A 7,500-nucleotide genomic window follows, 5' to 3' on the forward strand; every position below is an offset into this window, starting at 1 on the left:
AGCAGCAGCAGGAGGCATCTGGCAGGACCACGGCAGCAGCACAACCACACACGTCACGCTGTCCAGGCACCGCTGCGGCTTGGAAGCAACAACACCCACATGGCAAAAGGCTACTCCAATCAAACGTTGGCACATGGTGGTGGAGGAGGTGCGCCACCAGGAGGAAGCAGCCGGGTATGCCAAGGCAGTCTCTCAAGCCCAGCAAGGCCGCTGGATGGGGTGGGATGGCGTGGAGAGGAGGAAGATTACATGGAGCGAGGTATGGAGCATGCAGTCTAACAGACTAAGCTTCAAAATTAGAGTCACATATGATGTCCTGCCCTCTTCAACCAACCTACATCTCTGGTATGGAGAGGATCCAGCCTGTCTCCAGTGTGCTGCCCCAGCAAACCTCAAACACATCCTGGTGGGGTGTAAGACCACCCTGACTCAAGGAAGATACACCTGGCGCCACAACCAAGTGCTGAAGAGCTTGGCTGCCGAACTTGAGAACAACAGGCTAACCTCCAACGCCATGCCCCTAAATGCCCAGTCTACCTTCCCACGGATAACATCATTCATTAGGGAAGGGGAGAAACTGCAGACGGCCAAAGCATCATCTCCAGACTCAGGCCCACTGAACGCAGTCCGAGATTGGGAATTGCCTGTTGACCTCACTCAGAGGCTCATCTTCCCATCCGAAATTGCAACGACCAACCTGCGCCCAGACCTGGTCCTCTGGTGCACTTCCTGCCGGCGTGTCTTCATCGTTGAGCTGACGGTCCCTTGGGAGGATGCCATCGATGAGGCATATGAAAGGAAGAGGCCAACTATGCCAACTTAGCAGCTGAAGCAGAAGAACGGGGCTGGAACGTGAAGGTGCGTCCAGTGGAGGTGGGCTGCAGGGGCTTTGTAGCCAGTTCCACCACAAGACTCCTGAAAGAGGTAGGGATCAGAGGTCAGGCCCAACGGAAGGCAATTAAAGAACTTGCCACTGCCGCTGAAAGAGCAGTCACTGGCTGTGGCTGAAACGGAGGGACCCATTATGGGCTGCCAAATGACCACATGAAGCCACCATGCGACACACACCCAGGTCTGATCAGCCTGTGGCGGGCCATCCTCGGCAGAGGGTGTCTTGTGATAAACGGCCGAAACACCCAATGAAGCTGGGGTACACAACTGACGATGTGTTGTACTGATGGCACCATGTGGTCACCACCAAATTCCACCCAGCCCAAGAGGAAATCTCCAAATTGTTGTGCTGAATCGTTAGGGATCTTAACACCCAGTCCTATTAAGTAATCTGTCAGGATGTTGTGAGTTGTCTCAGATGCAGCGTCAGTTGTCGTTTACTAAGACACACTACACGGGATAAAACGGGATAAATGGAATGACACTCATTGTCATTCACGATCTGAGCCAAAACCATGGGATGGTTGCTGAGCTATAATCAGGCTGATATTGTGTAGTCTGTACCTGGCATTACACTTCCTATGTCACCAGGGCACATCATACAGGCAGCAATTATCTTTTTCCCCAAACATAATCGGCTCAATAATACAAGACTTCTAGAAGAGTTAGACTAAGTTTATCTGGGATTATGGTAGAAGGACTATAGTACATTTAGATATGGAAGTGATTAAACTTGTTACCTTAAGATTATCCAGCTTATTCCTGAGGGCGCTACTGTAAGAATGACTATGGGTGCAACTTACGGAGAGAGAGAGGAAGGCAGCAAACTATTTAATCACTTTAACTGTTTATGATTTGTTCCAGTGAGTAATCTTGGTGGCTAACCACCAACAGCAGTTCTTTTCTAAAGTAATTAATCTTTAATATAGCAAATACTGCTTTGTTTTAACAGGTATTTAATAACCTTAAATTCACATTCTAAAATGTCCCTGAGGAGCTCTGGCACCTGTTGTGCTGTCCATGTCTGTGACATCACCACCAACCAGACTAAGCTAAGTATTTGGCCTCAGCAACAACATGGGTGTTGAACATGTACCGAAAACAAACAGTGATTGTTCCTGTAACCAGCAGCACAGTTTTCATCACCTACCTATGGAGAGAAATAGTCTGCCACCCATCTTTATAACCTTGATACTGGATCATTCCGTATTGAAAAATAAATTGTGCTTCCCCTTACCGAATCAATATGGGATGTGGTTTGCCTCGTATTTTTGTGCACACCTTACTCTAATGCATCCACAACATTTTCATATGATTGCAATGACATTATAAATAATACAATCAAAAGAGTTTAGAGAGCGGAGCATATCTTGAATTGTGTTTAACGTTGGTCATCTGTGTTCTGTTATGCTAGTTTAGTTGTTAAGTTATAAATACATTATTTTGAGTTAACTTATGAGTTACTATAAAAGGTGCAGGTCTCCTTTAAGAGAAACAGGAAGTTGCTTTGTTGACAGTATGTAGGAGCACATGCAGAGTGCAGAGAGTTCAGTGATAGCAGAGCACTTGTTTTGTAATCTTGAATCATCTGCTCACATCTCATGCCATACGAAGCATCATCGGTATGTAAGGTCATTTTGTTACAGATCATGCTCAAAGATCTGCCTTGCCAAAATCTACCCCATCGGCCGTCCTGACAGAGCATTGAAGGCTTATGCAATCATCGACAAACAAAGCAATAAATCCCTCGCCCGTTCAGAGTTCTTCAACATCCAAGGCCCCACCTCTCCACACTCCCTCTGAACCTGCTCTGGAGTGACAGAAACAACAGGGAGAAAAGCTTTAGGCTACAAAATTGAATCTATTGATGGAAAAGTAAGTCTCTCCCTACCATGTCTCCTGGAATGCAATGATATCCCTAACAATAGATCAGAGATCCCAACACCCAATGATGCAGTCAACTATTCTCACCTTCAGTCAGTTGCTCACCTCACCCCAGAGCTCGATCCAAATGCGGCCATCATGCTTCTCCTCGGGTGAGACATCATTTCAGTCCACAAAGTACGCAGGCAAGTGAACAGCTCACGTGATGCTCCCTTTGCCCAGAAACTTGACTTGGGATGGGTGATTGTTGGAAATGTGTGTTTAGGAGGTATTCACAAGCCTGCCACCATGAATGCTCTCTACACAAACACAACTGAACAAAAACGCCCCACTGTCTTTGAGCCCTGGCCAAATGTCTTCCATGTGAAGGAGAAATACAGCCAGTTCCAGGGTCTAAAGGGAACCTTTGCAAAGAGAAGCAGTAAAAACTACAGTTACAGTTACAGCTACAGTGTTTCAGCAGACCAGGGATGATAAAAGAGTAGCTCCATCCATCGAACGACCTCTCATTCCTGCACATCATGGAAAGAGGTTTGAAAAAGGATGAGAGCAATAGCTGGATAGCTCCATTGCCATTTAAGAATCCAAGGCCCAAACTCCCAGACAACAAAGTTCAGGGATGAATCATCTTTCCTCTCTAAGACGCAATCTATAAAGAAAGCCAGTGATGAAAGAGCACTTTCTCACCTTTATGGAGAAGATCTTTCAAAACAAACATGCGGAGATAGCACCTCCACTTGCACCAAATGAAGAAAAATGGTACTTGCCATCCTTTGATGTCTACCATCCAAAGAAACCTGGGAACATCCGTGTGGTGTTCGACTCCAGCGCCCAGCATAATGGAGTGTCACTCAACAATGTTCTATTAACTGGACCCGACCTCAACAACACCCTTGTTGGGGTACTCCTCAGATTTCGCAAGGAAGCTGTAGCCATAACAGCAGACATTCAGCAGATGTACCACTGTTTCCTAGTGAGAAAAGATGACCGCAATTAACTTAGGTTTTTGTGGTTCCAGAACAACGACCCATCTAAAGACATCATAGAATACCGCATGAGGGTCCATGTCTTTGGGAACTGCCCCTCCCCAGCAGTGGCTATCTACTGTCTAAGGCAGTCTGTGAAGGGCCCCGAGCCTGACGTCAAGCAGTTCGTAAACCGTGACTTTTATGTGGACGATGGGTTAAAGTCTCTCCCTACAGTTGAAACTGCAGTGGACCTGCTCAAGAGGACACAAGACATCCTGTCAGACTCAAACTTGCGGTTTCATAAAATTGCCTCAAAGAAAAGAGAAATCATGAACGCATTTCCATCTCAGGATCATGACAATGACTTTAAGGACTCGGACTCAGTTCCGACACCGTTCCTATGCAGTGCAGTCTGGGCCTCAACGGAGATCTTATGTCTGACACCTTTACATTCGAAGTAGCTGATGAGGAAAGCCTTTCACCCGTTGAGGTGTCCTATCGACTGTGAACAGTGTCTACGATCCTCTGGGATTTCTCGCCCCAGTCAAGGCAAGTCAATCCTACATGAGCTTACACGTGACAACGGCGATTGGGACACACCTCTCCCTCAGGAAATGGAAGAGATGTGGTCCACATAGCAAGGCGCATTAAAAGATCTGAGCGGTCTCCAGATCCCAAGAGTTTACACAAAAGTCTCTTCCACAGAGGTGACACGAAGAGAGCTAATCATTTTTTGTGATGCTTCCACAAAGGCAATTGCGACAGTCGCATACCTCAGACTGACAGAGATTAATGGAAACGTCAATATGGGCTTCATCATGGGAAAGACTAAGCTCACGCCCCTGCCGGAACACACTGTCCCAAGACTTGAGCTTTGTTCTGTAGTGTTGGTAGTGGAACTTGCTGAGCTCATCTCTTCAGAGACAGACATGGAGTTTGACGATATTACCTTTTACAGTGACAGCAAGGTTGTTTTAGGCTACATCAGCAATGACACCAGGCACTTTTTACATTTACGTGAGTGTGACAAACCCTTTCCTGTGTTCTTTTTTTCTGCTCCTCTGCAGGAGGCGGGCCAGCATGCAGAGGTGTGGCTGGAAGATGAGCCACACCTGAATCCAGTTCTCTGAATTAGCCACTGAGTCTATATAGAGGACTGGATGTCTCAGTTCCAGTCTCTCTCTGCTCCTGGCAAGCAGGGTTTGTGGGTTGTTTTGTTATGTTAGTTTGATTTGCTGTCCTTCACTCACCTACACCACACATTCATTCCACCCAAACACTCCCCACTTTACTGATAATACTGATTTACACTTTTCAACTTAATTTCAGTAATGTTTGATATTAAATAAATTTATTTTACTTTAACCCGAATTACTTGTGTGGTCTCCCTTGTTTGTCTGAACACTGAGCCAGTTCATGACAGTGAGCAACAGAGTCCAACAGATAAGAAGCTTTTCTCATCCTGAGCAATGGAGGCATGTATCCACAGAAGTAAACCCTGCAGATGTTGCCACAAGGTCTGTCACTGCTGCACATCTTTCAAGTACCACCTGGCTTTGCGGACCAGCATTCCTGAAGGATTCCCAGAAAGACCATCATGAAAAAGGTCCTTTCGAGCAGCTGGAAACTTATTTTGATGTGAAGATCCGGCCACAGGTCTCTACACTGAAAACTACCACATTACCAACCAACTAGGGTCTCAGCGCTTCTCCAAGTTCTCCAGCTGGAAATCATTGATCCATGCCATTGCTCACCTCACTCATATCACTAGCCTCTTTCAGAAGAATCCTGCAAAAGTCAATGGCTGCAAAGGCTGGCATCACTGCCACACAGCAATTTCTGTTGATGAACTTGTACAGGCCAAGAAAACCATCATCCATGCAGTTCAACAGGACACATATGTTAAGTGCCAGACAAGGAAGCCAGGACCCAGTTGCAGAGTTAAGTACAAAAAGTAGTTTATTTACAAAGTAGCAACAAAAAATCAGTTCACAGAAAAAATACGAGCAAACAAAGTATCAACCAAAACTCTTTCTGAGGGAAAAGTAACAACAGAAAAGGCTAAACTGAAAATCACCATAAACATGGGAAAAAGAGCAAGAACAAAAGTGCAATGAAAAGAGTGACAAGGCACAAAACTCACAAAACCTGGAGACCCAAACACTGGAGCATAAACACATGGCGAGAGGCAGGAGATCACTGAGAGCACGAGCGTAGTACTAGAGCAAGGACAATAATCCAGCACTGGAGACAAAGAGAGTGTGGCTTAAGAAGCCGGCTAATTAGGCAGAACGAGCTGCAGGTGTGCCGGGAGCCCAGTGCTCCCAGAGATCGCCCCGCCCCTCAGCACTCACTCTGCAGGGAGAGGGAGAGAAGGATCAGATAGCAGCAAACACAGTTTCACAGAAAATCATGACCACAACAGTACCCCCCCCTCAAAGGACGCCACCTGGCGTCCTACCTGGCTTACCCGGAAACCTGTTGTAGAAATCCCGCAGCAATTGTGGGTCGAGGATGAGGGAGCGCCCAATCCAGGAGCGCTCCTCGGGTCCGTACCCCTCCCAATCGACCAGATACTGGTAGCCCCTACCCCGTCTGCGCACGTCCAAGATCCGGTCGACGGTGTAGGCTGGATGGCCGTCGATGAGACGTGGGGGAGGCGGTGGGGGTGCAGGGGACTGGAGGGGGCTCTCCGTGACTGGCTTGAGGAGGGAGACGTGGAACACTGGGTGGACGTTTAGGGAGGCTGGGAGGCGGAGGCGGACAGCACTGGGGTTTATAATTTTCTCCACTGGGTAGGGCCCAATGTACCTGGGGGAGAGTTTTCGGGATTCAGTCTGGAGGGGAAGGTCTCGGGAGGAAAGCCACACTTGCTGGCCCACCTGGTAGTTGGGCGCGGGAACCCGACGTCGGTCCGCTAGGCGTCAGTTGTGCTCAGCCGTTCTCCCCAACGCTGCTCTGGTTTCCCGCCACACGCGTCTGACACGGCGGAACTGGGCTTGGACGGAGGGAACTGCTGCGTCGGATTCTTGGCTCGGAAACAAGGGGGGCTGGTAGCCAGTGTTGATCATGAAGGGCGACAAGCCGGTGGCTGAACTGACGAGGGAGTTGTGGGCGTATTCCACCCAGGGTAGGTGTATGGCCCAGGAGGACGGGAGGCGGGAGGCGAGAGGCAACGCAGCGCAGGGAGGACTCCAGGCTCTGGTTAGCCCGTTCAGTCTGCCCATTGGACTGTGGGTGATAGCCAGAAGAGAGGCTGGAGGTGGTTCCCAGAGCCCGACAGAAAGCCTTCCACACCTGTGAGGTGAACTGAGGTCCGCGGTCCGACACGATGTCCTGGGGGATTCCATGCAACCTGAAGACATGTGTGACTAACAAGTTAGCGGTTTTTCAAGGCGGTGGGGAGTTTAGGGAGGGGGACAAAATGTACCGCCTTGGAGAAACGGTTTACCACCGTGAGTATGGTGTCGTTACCTTCGGAGGGGGGCAGTCCGGTAACGAAGTCCATTGCGATGTGTGACCAGGGACGTGGAGGGATGGGCAAGGGTTGCAGGAGGCCCGCCGGGGGTCGGTGCGAGGGCTTGCTGCGCGCACACACTGTGCACGCAGCAATGAAGATCTGGACGTCAGAAGCCATGGACGGCCACCAGAAACGCTGCTGGATGAGGGCCAGAGTGCGGTGGACCCCCGGATGACAGGCTATTTTGGACATGTGCCCCCAGGAGAGCACTGATGACCTGGCAGACTGTGGCACGAA

This window comes from Epinephelus moara, chromosome 5 (genome assembly GCF_006386435.1).
Source record: "Epinephelus moara isolate mb chromosome 5, YSFRI_EMoa_1.0, whole genome shotgun sequence".
Taxonomy (NCBI): Eukaryota; Metazoa; Chordata; class Actinopteri; order Perciformes; family Serranidae; genus Epinephelus; species Epinephelus moara.